This window comes from Colias croceus, chromosome Z (genome assembly GCF_905220415.1).
Source record: "Colias croceus chromosome Z, ilColCroc2.1".
Taxonomy (NCBI): Eukaryota; Metazoa; Arthropoda; class Insecta; order Lepidoptera; family Pieridae; genus Colias; species Colias croceus.
Genome location: NC_059568.1, coordinates 17,057,176 through 17,078,650, shown reverse-complemented (window position 1 = coordinate 17,078,650; position 21,475 = coordinate 17,057,176). Strand labels below are relative to the sequence as shown.

The following is a 21,475-nucleotide window of genomic DNA, read 5'->3' as shown; positions in this document are numbered from 1 at the left end:
CGCCCTGCGCCCCACCGCGCCCGCGCCCCACCGCGCGCGCGCCCTCCTCGCCCCGCCGCGCCCCACTCGCCGCCGGATCATCGCGGAAACTAATTAGCGAGATTCAAGCGTAGACCTGTGACCGATCGAAACGATTTCATTTCAATAATCACCACAATTTCACTACACAAACCGGACATAATATTTTATGCTGTGTTCATATTATCGTCCCATAAAAATAGCCCAATTCAACCGAGAACTTTTTCATTGAATTGATTTCAGAGAGTCATCTCATATAAATTTTACCTGTTGATAATAATCAACGAAAGAGCTATTTTCAAAAATAGTAACTTTCAAAAATACGTGTCACTGAGTGCAGTCCCAGTAGACCTTCCGGGGCACACGCGTTGAAATCTTCTGAACGGCCGAGCGCCTCTCCGTTTCGCATCTTTATAAACAATAATTCATATCTTCAGCATTAACGTTTAGGTCATTAATTATCATATTGTATTCAGAAATTGTTATTGAACTCATGTAACGTTATGTTAATAAGTACTTTCGAAGTCCATCCAATCTCAAGGTATGCTTAAATAACGAAGCTATTGGGTGACATAATAATTATCTATACTAAATACTAATATTATAAAGCTGAAGAGTTTGTTTGTTTGTTTGAACGCGCTAATCTCGGGAACTACTGGTCCGATTTGAAAAATTCTTTCGGTGTTAGAAAGTTCATTAATATCGAGGAAGGCTATAGGCTATATATCATTACGCTAAGACTAACAGGAGCTGGGCCACGCGGGTGAAACCGCGGGGCTCAGCTAGTAATTAAATAAAATAATTTCTCCGTTAGCTACCTATTATTATTTTTTAGATTGTGAATTTGCACTATAGTAAATTTGCACTTCATTTAGAATTTTTTACAAGAACCTTTATTTTTGCCCAATACGACTCAAATAACCTTTGATTTTTGAGATGAAATATTTTAATTAAATAAAATTGAGAAATTATTTCTATGAAGTTATGTGTTTCCTTATTATCATCGACGGCCACGATAAAATTGAGGATTGGCACGCAACGAGCGGCACGCCGCACGCTAGAGCTGGGAGAGGGAAGCCTCGTGAACGTCGCCGTCCGCGTCGGTCGCTGTGAAGCTTATCTCCAAATATTCGAAGGAGATTTAAGGAAACTGTTACGAAGACAGTAGTTCGCTTTCTTCTCACCGTATGCGTCTTGGATTTTCAGAGCTCTAGAGTCTGTCTCCTGGAATGTGCGGCGTCACAATCAGGTCGTGGCACAGGTGGTCGGCGGCAGGTGCGCGGGCGATGCAAAGAACAATGGTGTTGTTGTCGCCCAGATGGCCTGGTGACTCAGTCGCGCTGCTCTTTTTCTAAACATCGTTCTAAACCCAAACAATTCATTGTAAACATTACCGACAAACTGCTATAACCTGTGATTACACTTCGGAAACCCGCGTCTTGAGCATTCCCTACTTCGATATGGACCGTCTCGAAATGAGACATGGTTTTGGAGAAATGGACGGGATGCTAGACAATTTGACGAAAACGTTTATGAAATGTGAAACATTATTTAGCGAAGTCCCATGTCCCCTAGTGGGGTAAGGTTAACTGAGCGATTTTCATATTATAGGTATGTAGGTACTATGCATGTATAAGAAAACTAATGTATGAATAAAAAAAATATATATGAATATAAATCAGCGCTCAGTCTTTATAACGATCGAATCAACATAATATGATTTAGATAAAGCGAGCCAGCTGTAAATACGTCATACGAGCTCTCGTAGAGCTGGCGCTGGCGAGCGGCGCGTGCGCTTATGTAACCCATTTGTTTACAAACAGAGCGGTGCGACCCTCGCCAGCTGAATCCTCGCTCATTGTCAACTTGCACCGCGTCATCACCTACGATGCGACGCCCCCGCGGCCCGCATGTCACCCTCGTGGCCCCGCGCTCTGGCGCCCCGGCCGCGGCGCCCCGGACGACTGTGATAATAAGTAGGATGTTTCTGAAAACCGTGAACCGTTCCTCGTTCTGCAATTTTGTATCTCAAAAGTGGCTTTAGTTACGAGTAACATAACATTGTTATACTTCTTATTAAGTAACTTGTGTGATTTCATCTCACTTCCTAGTTAAGTATAAGAACTCAATGAGCCGATACATAATATTGTTATGATGATAACCCGTCGTATCGGAGTCGGCCTTGAACCGCCGACCGAATATCCGACTAGACAATATTTATATCTGCCATTTGGCTGTAGATAATGTTATGTTCATTTTTTACGCTTTTCACTTAACATTTTCATATTGCCGAAGTACGTGTACTAAGTGAAATAATAAATATTGAGGCAATTACAAATCATTTACAAAACTGGTATCAATGAACCTGCAATTTCAGTAAAGTAATGAAACGAGGCGCTGCAGCTGCAAGCGTTAGCTAATCGCAGTCATACTACTGAATCAAAAACGGCACAAGTCAAACCTCTTTTTGTTTTGCGACACATCATTGATTGCAAAATCTTTCGCCTTTTTTAACATGATTTTATTTTAAACGAATACATATAATGCTAAGATATAATGAATAAATTGATTATAATATTCTGGGCACAAACACATAATTAATAAAAGAAAAAAAAAATGAAGAAGGTGCAGAAATATTAAATGGAGTGAAATATGCTAAGGAAATATGTATTAAATACAAATATTATGTCGCGAAAATATAATAAATATATTTTCCTTTGAAGGATAGACATGATTTTGCTGGATAGTTGAAGAGATATAAATTTATAAAGAATAGAAAAAATTCGATCACGAGGCGGGACTCGAACCCGCATCCTTTCGCGCCATTCCGGGGCGGATGCCTGAACAACTCGGCCACTCGTGACCCGCCAGAGCGATCGAATTTATTCTATTGTTTCAGTTTTATGTGTCTGAAGGGACACACCGCGCGCCATCAATTGAGATGATTAACAACCATCTCAACCAATATGAAACACTTTTCAGTGAATGCAATATTGTAACGATGGAACACGGCCTTTTTTGTTGAAATAGATTTTTTTGGTTTTATGGCATTCAAATGCTTTATAAATATAAATTTATAAAGAAGAAGAGATGTATGTAAATCCTAAATAGATTGGTGAATGGTCTCATAAAAATCGGAAACCACTAGTTTAGATTGAAAATATTATCTATAATATATTTAAAATATTTAGTGCTCAAATGAATACATGTGTTATCGATGCTCAAACGCGTAAAAAAATGATAACCAACTAATATCATGAGTCCAAATGAGACGTCATCATAATAATATGAAGGTTTAGACTAGCATGCTTCTACCACCCTGGAAAGTGCGTGTTGGGGGTAAACATTTCATGCATATTACATATTAGTTCTTGAATGTGCCGTTTCCGTAATAATGTTTTGCGTCACGATCTAGAGCAGCGGGGATCATCGTCATCATCAGCCTATATACGTTCCCTCTGCTGGGACACGGTCCTCCTAGAGGCTATAAGCCATAATCCATATCGCGCTGGCTAAGTGCGGTGTTGGTTGGCCAGTAATACGAGGGATATTCGTCCGAAATTGCTTTATTTTATTTCTTCGAAGTTCGAACCGTAAGTTGATATCATTATGTACTTCATAATACTTCAAATAGTAATCTACTCTGGAGTTTATTATGATGATGTTAAAAAAAATCGTGTTCATGAAGAATGAATGATAAATTAAGAAATTGAAAGATAAGGTTGGTCTTTTATGTGCGTCGGTGGCGGGGTTAATACCCCGAAACATGTGGCACTATAAATATTTCATAACATCTGTAAAGCAAACTAGATCACGAAATTTATAACAGTTTGTAAAGTCAAATGCGTTCGACGCAAAGGTATAGGAATAGTGGGCAGGTCGCAACAGGCGAGCGCGAGCGGCGCGGAGTCGCGCACGAAAGCTGCAATAGCTCTCACTTTCGAGGCAGGGGGGGAGGTGCGCCTAAAGCCACTTACTACAAAAAATAAACTACTTTTCCTTTCTCAAAAACCCGACCACTTTCACCGTTGCTTAAAAATGCGGTAATTACAGCCGCCGGACCGTGTACTGTTCCGATGAATATCAACAATACCGAACGTAGGGTCAATTCAAATGTAGGTATATTAAATTGATCTCAAATTAATATTTTGTTGGTGAACCTAATTTTATAATCTAATACATTACTAACCACTCGTCCTGGCTCCGCCCGCGACCCCTTTCTATTGGTGAAAAACTAATTTGCTACCTACCTCTTCGATGAAAACAAAATCTTTCTTGTTTATAATAATAGTGCAGATGTTTATATAATTATCATGCAATATTTGAAATCAGTTTAATATTTATTAAAAATGCATCGAAAATAATCGACAAGTCCACCCGAAATTTTGATACATACATTAAATTTATTAACGTTCAAGATCAATGTGGACACGGGCTTCGGGAACGGAATAGTAATAAAGTTAGGACCTTTAAATATTTAACGTTATCCCGAGCCACGTTACCGGCCCGTGTGCCCGCGCCCCACCGCGCCCCACCGCGCCACGCCGCGCCACGCCGCGCCACGCCGCGCCACGCCGCGCCACGCCGCGCCACGCCGCGCCACGCCGCGCCACGCCGCGCCACGCCGCGCCACGCCGCGCCACGCCGCGCCCCACCGCGCCACGCCGCGCCACGCCGCGCCACGCCGCGCCACGCCGCGCCACGCCGCGCCCCACCGCGCCACGCCGCGCCACGCCGCGCCACGCCGCGCCACGCCGCACCGCACCTCGCAGCTTGCGCAAACCGCTTGTTGTCGTGCTTGCTGATGTAAAATTCAAGTCGCTAAGGCGTGGCCTTGACCACGATTGTGATTTAAATCCACATTTAGAGCTCTATATTTCAATTTCCACGGTATTGCTCACATGGGTGTCGGCTCGTAGATACATGCAACGGATGCATATTGCATGGACAATAGGGAGAGAGCTTCTACAGTACAAGTTCACAGATCAGACCGGTGATGTGGCACTCGGCAGCTCACTCAGGCAAGAGACCGCCGGAGTAACTTAGCTCGAATCTACTTACTACTATGTACTTATATTATTATAATAATTATTTAGATTGTTTCGAGACCACATTATGATATTTTTTTTGGTTCCGTAGTCCGACAAGGTACCCTTATAAGATCGTTCAGTTCGTCAGTCCGTCCGTCTGTCTGTCCCAGTCTGGCACAGCACAATAGCTACTACGTTTGTGAACCGATCTCAATTTTTAAAAGTACAAAAATAAATAGTATTACCCCTTTTTAAGGCCAACTCCCAACACGTCATGTAGAGTTTTAGTAGGTACAACATTTTTTTAATAAGTTTTACGTTTTACGTCGTTAATACGGTGTCCCCCCGTCTCCTATAGTTTCTAAAGTCTTTATAAACTTCAAATCAGTCCTACGGAACCCTATTTTATGCGTGGTCCGACACGCACTTGGCCGTTTTTGTTTTTATTTTTAGCTAAATTATTTGTTCAGTGGTAGATACCTATTGTTTCCAATTAATACTTAGAAAATGTGCGTAATGCATCCGCCCCACACATAATACACTAACTACACTAAGACACTTTGAATCTTGATAACTTTTACAAATTATTATTAATGAAAGTGTTCGCTTTAACCTTAGGCTTTAACAAAGGAAAATAAGCATCCATAATGCGAGTATGGAAGGGTTGGTGGTGGCGTCCGCTTTCACCATCTTGAATCTTTAAGTACTCATTCTTATTGAAGTTGACGTATTTCTAAATTTTGTCAGGTTTTTAACCAGAGGATTTTGGTGCATTTTGTGATTAAAATCTCACGTTAAATACGCATCGATGCTATCAGTGTTTCAGTGTCTTTTAAGAAGGTTATATTTCTGATATACAGGCAGCATTTCTCAAAGGCGCTATAGAACATGCGGCACGCGGCACTGCGTCGGCTGGCAGCGGGCGCCGCACGTGAGCGCCGGGAGCGGACCCTCGGCATGCCGGGAGGGACCCTCGGACCGGGATGCGGATATCCACTAGCATCATTCACGATATTATAGTCAATGCTACGTTCTTACTGATATTTTAAATTGCTCGCTGATAACTGAGCTTAGGAGATATCCTGATTAATCAAAAATTCTAAAGATCGATAGATTAGCAGATACTCTTATCGTAGAAAGGTTCCCATAATGAAAAAAAAATATTCGAAAATATAAAAATTCATCAAGGATGACTGAACGGCGATGGATTTTTTGAGGGACTCAAGATAAGACATTTACAACAACAAAACCCCAAAAAACTGGAAAGAATTATGTTTATTGTTTAATGTTTATTCCTGCTCGGTAATTGAAATATTTTCCCGTTGGAATACATTGAATGATGGAAGGCCAAACTTCAAAACTGCGGCGCGGCTGTTCTTATAATGTGAAGGGATTAGGGATATGCTTCTGACGCGCTGCTATCGCCCGCCACAGCCCCCACAGCGCCGCCGTAATGTGCAGGCGCTTTATATAGTAAGTAGATAGCTCTCACTCAAACACACAGATCTCCGAAGAGGGTTCATCAGGTCATAGATCACCACACTGGCCAAGTATGGGTTGGCAGACGGACATGTCGAATTGTCGAGCTTGAGATTCTTAGATATTTCGGTTTTCTTAAGTTTTCCTACCATTTCGTATGTATATTATATGATTATGAGTAATGCGGAGTGCAGCGTGCGGCGTGCGGCGCGCGCGGGGCCAGCTGGGCGCCGCGCGGCCATGTGACGAAGCCTTACCGCGAGAGTGACGTGCCACGAGTAGGCGGAGAGCGTCACGTTTTATTCTATTTATTTTTTGTTCACTTTAAATAACTTACAATTCAATTAATTTGAAACAGGTTTATAGATAACGAATTTGCAATGCATAGTGCATACTGACAATCTTATTATTTTAATTTACTTAACCTATTATAGTACTTACATATTATTCTTATGTTTAGTTTCATAAAATTTATTTAGACGAGAAGATGAGGTTTTAGGTCTTTTAGATTGTTTGAAAAATTGGTTATTACATGTGTTACGTAGACGTAAACAAACGTAATATCCGAATGATACCACGTGGTCCATGGTGCACAAAACAGGAGTACGAATACTAGATTTCGCTTAAATATCAAGTGGGAGAGTTCGGTGGCGGCTGACAGGCCCAGACGAGCCACAGGCGAGGGTCGGCGTATGTACCTGAAGAGCGGCTAGCGCCGTGGCGGCAGGACTGCGCCGGGGCGGGCGGCGTGAGGAAGCAGCGCTCCTGCGACGCGAAGGGCTGCAGAGGCGGCGGGCCCATGGAGTCGATGCCCATGTCGATGTAGCCGTGCCGGTCGAGGCGGCGCGAAGGCCAGCATCTCGGGCGCGCTTCCGTGGCGAGCTCAATCGTGACGGTGGACGTCGACACGACCGATCCCGGAGCGGTACGAGGCGGGATTGCGGAGATGCGAGCAGGGCACGTGGCGGCGAGCGTGCGGCGCGCGGCACGCTTGCCCGCAACGTGCACGGCGCCTGCCACGTGCGGCCCCGCGCCCGCGCTCCGCGCGCCTCCTGCGGCACACGTCTGCCGACCCTAACGTCCCGGATCGAGCAGGACTCCTTATCCAACAGTCGACACCGAATGAATCATGTCGGTATAAATCAGCGAGAGATTATAATTTTTTTCGTAAGTTCCGGCATTAACTTCAGACAGAATTTTTTTATTTCTTACGTTTTCTCTACATAAGAACCATCCTCGTACTTCAAGGAATATAATAAAAAAAAATTATCGAAATCGATTCAGCCGTTCTCGAGTTATGCGCTTACCAACACATTTTGCGATTAATTTTTATATATAAGATAATCGGCATTCCCGTTCGCTTATCGTAGAAACAAAAAAAAGCTGTTCGCTCACTAGTGTTGCCATAGTTACGAAATTCAGAGAACGGATAATATCTGTATCTCATTATTCAAATTCAATTTTAGGCCGACACCGCAAAATCGGGAATTTGCGTAATCCACAATAACATCCCGATCACGTGTCGCGCTGCCGCCTGCCGTAAATGTAAATAATCGTATTCGCAGCGAGTCGGAAGGAGCGAAGAGATCAGGGTCTAAGCGTAATATAGCACACAATATACCGGTTAGAGGCGACCGCGACGCCGTCAACGCTCCGGCCCAAGGCTGCGCGGCCGAGGAGCGCCCATCCGTTATGACCACGCATTCACGGTCGCGCTTGCAGCTGTTTCAAAGTCAAAGTCACCAGACGCGCGCGCGCTGTGGCCGGCCGGCGCGGGCGATGGCGCGCTGCCGGACGCCCGCGCCGACCTGCACGCACATCATAGCGCGCTACGCATAACGCATCACATTCTCTCTGATCAGCCATCCCTCCCGTAATAAATGTAATTTTCTTTATATTATTGTTCTAAGTGTTTAATGTTCTATGTCCGACTTCGAATAAGAGATTACATAATTGAATCAATTATATAATTATTAAAGAATGATGTGCCCAGTGCGCATTAACGAAATGCAAATTAATACCTACTATGCTTGTGGGAGTAATATTTAATTAGGTATTAACCGAGTCATTCGATTACGATTATATCCATATTATAATATTCAGCGAGCGTATTTTTATTACTAACTAGTAAGTAGCAGCACGCCCGGCTGCGAATTTACAAAGCCAGGTTTTGTAAATTCGCCGCCCAGCTCGACTTAGCTAGAATATCTTTTAACAATAATCATTACTAGAATTTGTTAATCTGTTCTTAAATAATTAGGTAGGTAATTGAAATTAATCAGTAAAAAAAAATGTAAGTAAGTGTCTAAACCGTTGGTTTAATAGTATAAGTTTTAGTATGGTTTAGTTCCATCATTTGATACTAGATGACGCTAGTTGTAGAAGCTGTGTTTTTGAATCGCGCTTGTGTTATTCTTTTGTAACTAGATATAAGCAAAATGGTACCTATGCGGCCCCTGCGTGGTTCGCGCTGACCAGCGAGACGGACCGCAAGTCGCTGCGAGCGCAGCAGTCGCTAGCGCTCCGCACCATCTCCGGAGCACCACGCTTCGTACGGAATCAGGTCATCTCCAGGGACCTGCGCATGGAGAGCCTGGACGACTTCGTTCGTCGCCTGAGTTCCTCTATGTTCGCGCGCGCCGACGGAGCGCGATCCCAGCATTTGCAGGGTATCGCGCCATACCATCGGAGACCGCCGGACATAAGAGGCCTACCACGTGACCTAGTCTCCTAGGACACGACCGCTTCCTCGCCGCTGGCTGATGGGCGCCCCCCGGCACTTTGCCGGCGGGCTCGACCTCGCTAAGTGGCGGGTGGCTTCACCCACGGACATTCCTCCCTGCAGCAGCTAGCAGATCGCCCGCGATACCACGCGGGCTCGATCGCACTGCAGCAGGACACCTCCCGGACACGACACCTCGGACCATTAGGTCCCACCCAGTGCCCCGCCTGTAGTTGCAGGCGGCGTTGCCACCACTGAAAGGGGCCGTCGCCCCGAACAGTTACCCCGAGGCCTGTGAAGGCCTGCGTGGATGACCCCGCGAGAGAGTTCCGCAACCCTCTCAAATATACGGTCAGAGCGTTTTTGAGTGTTTTATTTCCGACTCTGGCTAGTATGTACTACATTGCTGGTGGTACATAAATTTGGTCCTTCGAGCCGGATACTGGAGACCAGGTGGTGACGTCAGCGGCTACTGGTGGGAGCGAGAGGAAGAGCAACCGGGACGTCAGCAGCCATTGGAGGGAGCGAGAGAGAAGCAACCGGGACTTCAGCGGCCATCGGAGCGAGTGAGAGGTACAACATCCGTGACGTCAACGGCCTGCGGAGCGAGCGAGAGGTGCCATCCGTGACGACAGCGGCCAGTGGAGCGAGCGAGAGGGAGACATTCGTGACGTCAGCGGCAAGCGGAGCGAGCGAGAGGGAGAACAACCGTGACGTCAGCGGCCAGCGGAGCGAGCGAGAGGGAGAACATCCGTGACGTCAGCGGGCAGCGGAGCGAGCGAGAGGGAGAACAACCGTGACGTCAGCGGCCAGCGGAGCGAGCGAGAGGGAGAACATCCGTGACGTCAGCGGGCAGCGGAGCGAGCGAGAGGGAGGACATCCGTGACGTCAGCGGGCAGCGGAGCGAGCGAGAGGGAGGACACCCGGGACGTCAGCGGCCAGTGGAGCGAGCGAGAGGGAACATCCGTGACGTCAACCGACTCCGGAGTACAGGTGCGAGGGAGAAGGACTACCAAGTAGTGAGTGAAGTGAAACAGTGAGTACTTTGAAGATTAATTAATTAATCAAAATTGGACCTTAAGTCCAAGAAAATAAGTGAAGCGACGGGGAATCCATGCCCAAATTGAATTAGAGTTACTTTAAAACACTTAGAATATTTTCAATGTTTACATTGACTTAGTTTTTTAACGAAGATTTGGACTTAGAATATTTTCAATGTTTACATTGACTTAGTTTTTTAACGAAGATTTGGACTTAGAATATTTCAATGTTAATATTGACTTAGTCTTTGCTCGTTGTATTGAATAGACACTTGTAAAATTTTGTAAAAGAATTTAACACTTAAAATATTTTAGAGTTGAGGAGACAGTTTATACATGTGAGTTAGCTTGTTTTATATGCAATTTAAATATTAAGTTAAATTTATTTATTTCAAATAAGTTTGAGAATATAAAGTCTATTTATCTTATTGTTGTTCGGAAGTCTCTGAATATTATAATGGAAGTATTTAATAGAATTCAAGAAAATAGTAAGGAGCTTATCTCTAAGGGTAAAGTAAATTTTAAAAAATCCCCTAAGGAAAGAATTACTGTTTCGTATGTTGAAACTCGTTTGGAATCATTAGAAAATCAGTGGCAATCATTTTGCGATACTCATCGCCAAATTATTAGCGAGATATCTAAGAGGGAGTTAGAATCTTCTAGCTATATTAAAAATTGTATATATGATGAGACCGAAGTACTTTATGTAGATTACAAAACGGAATTGAAAGATGCTTTGAATGAATTAAAGGGTAATAGTCGGTCCGGGGTAAAATCAAGTGATTCCAGAGAGTATCAAGAAAAATGTGTCATAAAATTACCAGAAATTTCTTTACCTAAATTTTCTGGAAAATACACAGAATGGCCTACTTTTAGAGATCTTTTTGTATCCTTAATACACAATAACCATAAATTAGATGATGTACAAAAATTACATTATTTAAAGGGACACTTATTGGGAGAACCGGAACAGCTCCTCAGACATACAGCAATAACCGATAAAAACTACACGGCTTCCTGGACTCAGCTAGTCAACCGTTATGACAACAAAAAGTATTTGTCAAACAATATCCTTCAACGTTTCATGAGCCAAAAAGTATTGCATCATGAATCGTCATGGGCGATTAGAGAATTATTAGATAGTATGAACGAATGCTTAAGTGCTCTAAGTAACCTAGGAATTGATATTACTAGTTGGGACACAATCGTCATTTATATAATGAGTCACAAATTGGACCCTGAGTCCAGGAAGCAGTGGGAGTCCAAGGCAAATGATTGCGAAGACCTACCAACCTTGACTCTGTTTAGAGAATTTTTGGAGCATAAGTTTAGGTCATTAGAGTTTTTAGATACTAAGTCAGTAAACGTAAAAAATCCTCGTTTTAGTCCCAAAGTACTTTATGTGAACAATACTTTGACGAATAGTGTTGAATCGGGTCAGTCTTATGTGGCGAAGTGTCCGTATTGCAAAGGGGCAACTCATAAATTATATAATTGTAAGGAGTTTGCGAAGTCGGACTATGATGTGAGACATAAATTTATACAAAATAGTCGCTTATGTTTTAATTGTTTTGGTAGCAACCACTCCGTATTTTCCTGTCGCCAATCCACCAGATGTAAGGTTTGTAAGCGTAAACACCATTCATTGCTTCACCCCGAAGAGTCTAAAAATGTTGAGTCCCATCCAAAGAATGTGGTTGTTTCTTCAGCAACCACATCTGAACGCGATGTTGTGACGTGTTTCTCGAATGTCCATAGTCAGGTTCTTTTGGCTACTGCAGTTGTGGAAGCGGAGTCGAATACAGGTAGGGCTTACTTTAATTTGCGATGCTTATTGGATCAAGGCTCAATGGTTTCTCTCATCACAGAATCCACGGTTCAAGCTCTTGGGCTAAAGAAAATTCCAAATAAGGTTCGTATTTCTGGAGTAGGAGGTCAGGAAGATTCTTTAGCGTCAAGATCTATGGTAGAAGTAAAAATCAGATCAATTTATAATCCCAAGTTTACCATGGTCGTTCAAGCGCACGTTCTCGGTAAGCTTACATCTTTTCTTCCATCAAGGAGAGTCAATGTGCAGTTGTGGCCAGAGCTTTCGCACTTGCAATTGGCTGATCCAAAATATGAAGTCCCAAACAAAATTGATCTGTTGCTTGGTGCGGAGGTGTATGCCCAGGTACTGGAGGACGGCATGATAAAAGGTCCCCCTGGATGTCCGTTAGCACAGAAAACGCATTTAGGGTGGATATTATCTGGGCACATTCAATCAGAAATATTAGATTCTGAAACGCACCAACAACCGAGAGTGATCGTCAGCATGCACGCTGGATGCAATGAAGATGAACTACTAAAAAGGTTCTGGGAAATAGAAGCAGAGCCATGTTTGGCAAGCCATAAAATAATGACAATCGAAGAAAAGGCGTGTGAAGATATTTTTGAGAGGACAACTAAGAGAGACAGGGAGGGAAGATATATTGTCGACTTACCTTTCCGCCCCGAAGTGAAGCATGAATTTGGAGATACGCGAAGTGTAGCGGTGCAAAGGCTAAGGAGTTTAGAGAAAAGATTTAAGAACATCGAACTGAAGAATAATTATACGCAAGTGTTGAAGGAATATTTATTGCTGGGTCATATGGAAAAGGTGCAGGAAGACTCGGAAGAGACGCGGAGACGTTCGGTATGGTTACCGCATCATGCAGTAGTCAGACCAGACAAAAGCACTACTAAGACGCGAGTAGTATTCAATGCGTCAGATAGAAGTGCTAATGGTATTTCGTTAAATGATACCCTGATGGTTGGGCCAAGACTACAACCAGAATTACGTCATATAATCATGAGATGGCGTCTCCACCCGATATGCCTAATAGCCGACATCATAAAGATGTATAGGCAAGTAAAGCTGAAAAGGGAGCATACAGATTATCACCGAATTGTGTGGAGAGACGACAATAATGAAATCCAAGATTATCGTCTACTTACCGTTACCTTTGGCACTTCCAGTGCACCTTATTTAGCTGTCAAAGCTCTCCAACAGGTAGCAGTCGATGAGGGTGGGAGCTACCCCCTAGCTGCTGCAAAACTAAAAACAGACTTTTACATGGATGATCTGTTAACCGGGTGTGATTCTGAAAGGGAAGCATTACGATTATATGAAGAAATGAATGAATTGTTAAGTAAAGGAGGTTTTAAGCTACAGAAATGGAGTAGTAATAGCATGGAGGTAATGGAAGGTTTTGAAGGAAATATAGAACAGGACAGGGAACTTAAGGAGGATGACGTGACTAAAGTAGTAGGTCTCTTTTGGAATCGCCGTACCGATGACTTTAGTTATAGAGTTCAGTTTTTATCAGCGTCGCTTCCTGCAACCAAAAGAGAAATTATATCAGAAATTTGTCGACTGTACGATCCTCTTGGTTGGATCGCTCCATGCATCATCACTGCAAAAATATTTATACAAAAATTATGGATGACTGGATTTGGATGGGATGATAAATTACCGTCTGAACTTATTAGTGAATGGATAACTTACCGTGAGGAATTATTTCAGCTAACAAATTTCCAAATACCGCGATGGGTGCAAACCCGAAGCAAAGATACAGTTGTGGAGTTACATGGGTTTAGCGACGCTTCACATGCCGCCTATGCTGCTGTGGTTTATATTCGTTGCATTTCTGAAGATAAACAAATTAAAACTCACCTGGTAGCTGCAAAAACTAAAGTTGCCCCGATCAAGCAAATCTCCATACCTCGACTGGAACTCTGCGGTGCGGTGTTGGTAACAAAATTATTACTTGAAGTAGCTGAAGTTTTGAACATACCAATTTCACAGTTGCATGCTTGGACAGATTCCACCATCGTCCTGGCGTGGCTTAGTGACCATCCCAGTCGGTGGAAAACATTCATAGCCAACCGGACTTCTGAAATTCTAAATCATTTAGAACCTTGTAAGTGGTCGTATATACAGTCCAAAGAAAATCCCGCTGACTGCGCGTCACGTGGAATACTACCTTCTGAGCTAGTTGATAATAATTTGTGGAAGTACGGTCCGGATTGGTTAAGTAAGATTGATATTCAGTATGGTAAACCGCTTTCCATATGCACTAAAACTGACCTGGAAGAAAGAAAGGTTAGAGTACATGCTGCAACTAAGGAGAACTGTGAAGATATAGATATATTTTTAAAATTTTCATCTTTTACGAAGCTGGTGAGAGCAGTCGCCTACTGCAGAAGATTCCTGAAATTGAAGGATCCCGTTGAAACTCGTACGAAATTTCTACCTTACCTTTCAGCTGAAGAGCTCCGAGATGCCACCATGTGTTGTATCCGTCAGCATCAGCTTACCTGGTACCCTGAAGAAATGAAGAATCTGAAACAGAAAAATATCATTAAAAAGAGTAAAATTGACAATTTAAATCCATTAATAGATGAATTAGGAATTATGAGGGTCGGAGGAAGGATAGAAAATTCTTACCTGAAGGATAGCAGCAAACATCCGATGATTATAAACGGTGACTCCTGCTTGGCGAAGTTGATTATAGCCGATGCTCACGCCAACACCATGCACGGAGGTCCCCAGCTGACTATCAACTACATACGTTCAACGTATTGGATCACCAAATTGAAAAATCTTGTACGATTTCACATACACAAATGCGTTCCATGCATAAGAAACGCGGCGAAGTTTAAAACTCAATTGATGGGCCAGCTGCCTGCCTGCCGAGTTACTCCTCAAAAACCGTTTTTATACTCAGGTGTTGATTACGCTGGTCCCATTAATATTCGCGTTTCGAAGGGTCGTGGCCATAAATCCTATAAAGGATATATTTGTCTCTTTGTTTGCATGGCCACAAGAGCCGTTCATATAGAAGCAGTATCCGATCTTACTTCAGAAGGTTTTTTGGCAGCTTTCAAACGTTTTGTTGCTAGACGAGGTCGTTGTATTCAGTTGTGGAGTGACAACGGCACCAATTTTGTAGGTGCTTCTAAGGAGTTGCGGAATTTGTTTGCAATGGAGAAATCCCAAATGCCAGTTGACATTGCATCATCATTGGCTAACAATGGTACAGAGTGGCGCTTTATTCCTCCTCATGCTCCAAATTTCGGTGGAGTGTGGGAAGCAGGCATAAAGAGCACTAAACATCATCTGCGTCGCGTAATCGGCGATTCTACTCTTACTTATGAAGAGCTGGCGACGGTCTTGGTGCAAATTGAGGCGTGTCTCAATTCGCGACCATTGTCCGTGGCTAGCTCCGACTCAGGTGATCCCAACCCGTTAACCCCGGGTCATTTTTTAATAGGGGAGCCATTGATTATGGCTCCGGATAATAATTTTGAATACGAGAAAATTTCCAATTTGCGTCGTTGGCAGTTAACCCAAAGGATGGTCCAGCATTTTTGGAAGCGTTGGTCCCAAGAGTGTCTAACCCAATTTTTTCAAAGGTACAAGTGGAAAGGCAAGGTTCCCGATATCAAGGTAGGAGACGTGGTCTTAGTTAAGGAGGACAATTTGCCTCCTGCGAAATGGATGTACGGATTGGTGGTAAAATTACATCCGGGTAATGATAAGGTGACACGTGTTGTCACATTGAGATATAGGGGTTCTCACATACAAAGACCGACTTCGAAACTATGTGTGTTGCCCGTTAGAGAAACATAAATGTAAAAAAGAAAATATATGTATTATGTTAGACGTACATAAGTAAAGAATAATTGTTAGTTTAAAGAGATGTATGTATTTGCTTCTATGTATTACTGTATTTTTTGCACCCTTGTATTTTTTGTATTGTGAAGGACTATTCGTCCTTGGCGGGCGGTATGTCTAAACCGTTGGTTTAATAGTATAAGTTTTAGTATGGTTTAGTTCCATCATTTGATACTAGATGACGCTAGTTGTAGAAGCTGTGTTTTTGAATCGCGCTTGTGTTATTCTTTTGTAACTAGATATAAGCAAAATGGTACTGTAGTTCCGCAACCCTCTCAAATATACGGTCAGAGCGTTTTTGAGTGTTTTATTTCCGACTCTGGCTAGTATGTACTACATTGCTGGTGGTACAGTAAGTAATACGATATCCTTTTATATTGGAAATAATGTAAATATGGATACCTAGTATACGTCAGAATAAAATATTTTTATTTTATTTTTCTTATCTACCGTTGGAGTTTGTAATTATTTAGAGAAAACATGAAGAGCAAACAAAAGAGCTGTTTTTCCATACAAACGTAGTTTGTAGCCCTGTTTTCTCCCTGGGTTGTATCACTAGAGTAATATATTATTACTATTAATCTATGGTAACTTTAGCCATGTTCCCACGTTTTCCTTTTTGTCATATCTTAATTATTAAAAAAGATCTTTCAAAGCGTAAGAAATAAGACAGATTTTCCGTTTTTTTGACGTTTAATTAAAAAAAGGTAAACATAGCCTATAAAACATAGCTTTTCTCTACTAAATTATGAAAAACGTAATTAAATCGGTCCAGTATTGGAGGAGGAAACAGGGGACTGCGGAACGTCGAATTTGCGCAATTTTTACCCGACTATGGCAAAGCAAAAGGAGGGTTATGATTTTGACAGGCTATGTATGTATGTTCATCTGTTCCCTCGTAACTTCTAAACTACTTATCAGAATTCGACAAATGACATCATTAGAAACGTCTTTATTGTCCGCTGGTTATAGGCTATATGGGGTTTCACAAAATCTGATGTGGCGCCCTCTAGCGGACAAAACATACAGAGTAAAAAAATAAAGTTAAGATAAATATGCCGTGTTTGGTATCATTTGAAAGCACTTTACTAGTACATACTGAATATATATATATATATATATATATATATATATATATATATGGGTGATTATACAAAAATGGGGTAACTCAATGTCACCAGCCAATTTATACAAAGTCTTATTATATATTAATCAAATAACAATCTATTTTAAAACAATAAAGCGTCCTTTATTTGGTCACTCACTTTCACTTCTTTATTTAAAATACAAATTGATAAAAAAACAAAATTAATACTTAAATAATCAGTACTTTGGCATGTCACAACTCCGAAAACCAACAATCAAGTGACTATGTTATAAACATTATCATTGATTTGAGAAAACTTACTAATTCAGGACAATCTTTGATATGCATAGTATTATATAGTATAACTTTCATAACGAAATGTTTAACATTTTATTTAAAAAATAAAAATAAACTTTGTCATCGTTTTTATTGGTCAGTCCGTTGTGTGTTTTTTAAATTTGAAATTCTCGCTAAATATCACCAAGTCTAGGTCAAATCCTTGTCTAAATACTAATGTTGGTAATGAAGTTACTTGTGCATCCCATATTTTGACGGCCGTCATAACTGTACCAGCGCTAGGGTTGTGTTTGTCCTCTAAATTCGTGCTGCGCCAGTCAACATTTCAGTCCTATGGTGAGTCGTTATTTTATTGTTAATCTGATTTTTATTTTCATTCATACATGGTTAACTATGATTTGTAAAAATATAGTTTGTTGATATTAGAAATATGGCAAAAAAACATAATTTGTGATTGTAATCTCATATTAAGTCCCTTTTTATCAATCCGCTGGCATCAGTCCTATGTCAGATATCGCGTCAGTGGACTGACGCGACCCCATAGTACTGATGATTCTATCGTTTTTGACAACTTTTATCTTGATTGCTATTGGTATAAGCATTTCTATTTGATATTTCAGTTCAAAACATCATGCGCCAAGCTAAAAGAAACTGAATTTGACTAGGGAAGAAACATTTAAAAAAGAGTAGCAAAGAAAAGAGCTATTGAAACAAACTACTAATAATTTTATTTAAAAGATCTTATTTTATTTTTAGTATTGATTTTGATGCTTTCAGGGCATATACCTTGTTATATTTATTAGATAAATATGTATACGTATAATATTGTGAAGTAAAATTACCTCAAAATAAGTTAAAAGCTAATTAATATAATAACATTATAAAAATGTCAAAAGGCTCTTATGAAAACTCAGATGAGACTTTCATTCAAGCCTTTGGTTTTTAATTTTATGAAAATTAGTACTTTTCACATAAATAATGTTAGATTTTTAGGGCTCCGAACCTCAAAAGGAAAAAACAGAACCCTTATAGGATCACTTTGTTGTCCGTTTGTTTGTTAAGACGTTTTTTGAAGCGCATGGAGGTATCAATTTGAAATTTATATTGAATACTCAAGATTAATAACCCTTGGGGCTGTAAAAAAATCAAACTTATAACGCAACGCAATTAAAAGATACCTACATCCGTTAATACTGCAAATTTCCGCAAAATTAAATATTCGCAAGGGAATAAAAAAATACACAGGATGCTTGCCGTGTATACAGACTTAAAATATGGTAAAAAGCAACGTCTTATAACACAGATAAAGGAAAAATAGCTAAAAGTGTAAATTTTAAGTTACAAACATAATAAAAAATAGGTTTGTTAGGAGTCCAACTCGCACTTGGCCGTTTTTTTTGTTTCTATTGTTTGTGAATTACTTGAAATATTAAGTAAAACTAAGTCAAAGTAGTAAGTTAAGTAAGAGAGTAAGAAAATTCACGTTGCGTTAAATGTCAGAAGGCTGTTTTGAAAATTGAGACATTATTTTTTCCCAGTATCACAATATATTATTAATTATCATTTTAAAATGAAACTAAGTGATTTTAATACTTAAAAGACATGTGCCATTATTAAAACTGAGAGATTTGTAGTAATTTTCATTGAATTTCTTTAAGAATATTACAAAATTGTGTTTTTTATCAGTACTATGTTAGCCTTGTCAGTCCCCTGGACGCCAAATCCAGAAAATTTTAAAATATCTCACAATCTACTTAAAAAAGTGGCTGGCCCGATTTGGAACTATATATTCATTAGATTAGCTATCATATACACCCTAATTTGTAATAATCTGATATAAAAAATATAGTAAACAAAATATCCTTAAAAGTTACCCCATTTTTGTATAATCACCCATATATATATATATGTCAAATTATGAGCTATAAAGCTTGTCACCAAATTTAGTATTGCGCCCTCTAGGGGACAAAAAGTTTTATGTTAATTTAAAATTAAAATAAATATACCGAGTTTGGTATCACTTGAAGAGCTTCACGAGTATTTTATGCTTGTACATAATTACAAGAATGCTTTAATCATGTTAAATATGAGCGATAAGAGTAAAGCGCGGATCACGGGAACTGTGAATCGTTTTATTAGTTCATCAATTTAACTTTTGTTAATATTATGCGCCACAAATACACTTTAACACCAAAATAGTTCAAATAATAAAAAGTAAAAAAACTACAACCCAACTACGACAAAAACGGCGCTGAAAAAGTATAAAACAAGATTCATTTCAGATTCAGAATAAATGACCAAATTGCTAATGTAGTTGCAAGTAAATGGACACAGTAGACTCTACCAAGATGCCTTCGTTGTAAATTGACAATAATGTCATACAATACTATTGAAGTATGCAATATTCCACTAGTATAAGAGATAAATTTTCATGTTTGGAAAGGCGTTGTTACACGTTACATATACCTATCTACCGTAGCACTTTGACAACTTTACGGTTTTAGTTTTGTTGACTCGTAAGGGCCAGTAACACCACTTGCTGATAAAGTTACTATCATCATCATCAACCCATTATGTTCACACTGCTGGCACAACAGGCCTCTCGTAAGGAACGTTCCTAAAAAGTTACTATGACCAGGTGGTAAAACTGGCCCTTCATTAGTTAGCCTATTTCCTAGTGTTGACACATATTTTCACACATTATAATATGTATGCACTCGTAACGTACAGGCGACCTCAACAGAACACATCCAGAAGTTGTGAAAATGGCTGTAAACATTATTCAAAGCCCTTATAAAATTATAGAGCTTCGTAGCACTGCTACGACGCGACGCCTTTTGCGGTTCAGGTTCAAAAGAGCCCTCGTCCATCGCATTCGCCTTTCATATTTAGATTCACAGTTTACGTTTTTATGCACACAAGTTAAATGTTAGTTTTTAAGAAGCGGAAAATGTTTGGGTAATCTAAGTAATATGACATCGACTGGAGTGGTCTACAATGTGTAGGATGTAGTCACTACTTTTCTAGTGAGGATCACGTTGTGAATCACACAGCTAGCGATAAGCGCTTCAAATGAGGAAACCCAGTACCCAGCCCAGTGGTGGTGCGGGGGTAGGGCATGCAGAACCGAGTCCGGTTCCAAGTTTCTGAAACCCGGTTCCAAATCGAGCTCAGAACCGGGTAGAACCGGGTTACCCGGTTCTTTTATAATACTTCGGAAAAAATACGAAATTAAACAAAAGTATCTGTAAAAGTAGCTGATGGGCCTTTTATTTTACGCGGCTTGTGTCTTATTATTAAATTAATAAAGAAACAAAATTTCAATACTTCTCTTTATTTATCAGTCTTATAAAAGTACCTTGTTATCATAATATCACATATAAACTTAAACCTTATTCATTAACTGCAAACTGTAAAGCAAAAAACCGGCCAAGTGCGAGTCGGACTCGCGCTCTGAGGGTTCCGAACAAACCTATTTTTTATAATGTTGTAACTTTAAAATTTATGTTTCTAGCAATTTTTCCTTTATCTGTGTTATAAGACGTTACTTTTACCAAATTTCAAGGCTCTGTGTTCATGAAAAGTACCCAGCTGTAGGTTTTGAGTCCCATGCGAATGTCGAAATTTGCGAAAATTTTCAGCATTTATGGCTGTATCTTTTGATGCGTTGACTTGTGAGTTTGACTTTTTCACAGCATCAAGGGACCGAAGACTTGAGTATTCGATATAAATTTCAGCTTGATACCAAAAACAAAAACATGACTGGATCATTATATGAAACAGTAAAATCAACAGCTTTTCAAATTCACGACAAATCTAATAAAAATATTTCTGTAGCTTATTTTTGTCATTTTCGAAGCCTATTTTTTTTTTTTGGGTAATACAACCGTAGGAAACTTATAGCATCTAAGGTTAGTTAACCAATCAGAGCCACGCTTGAGGCGTGGCACGAAAATTCGCGATGCACGTGAGTCTGACGTTGCCAGATACAATAAATTTGTTAAAATAATGCAGCAAAATATAAATAATACTTTATATTTTAATATTTTGGTCGGAACCGGGAGAACCGGGTTTCATACTTTTCAGACCCGGTTCTCAAGATAA

The 21,475-nt window shown here is 40.6% G+C and overlaps 1 protein-coding gene across 3 annotated transcripts in view; it reads right to left on the bottom strand.

Moving 5' to 3' along the window:
• Positions 1-21,475, bottom strand: part of LOC123705519 (thyrotroph embryonic factor) — a 136,356-nt gene that overhangs the window by 25,550 nt on the left and 89,331 nt on the right. The window lies entirely within an intron of this gene.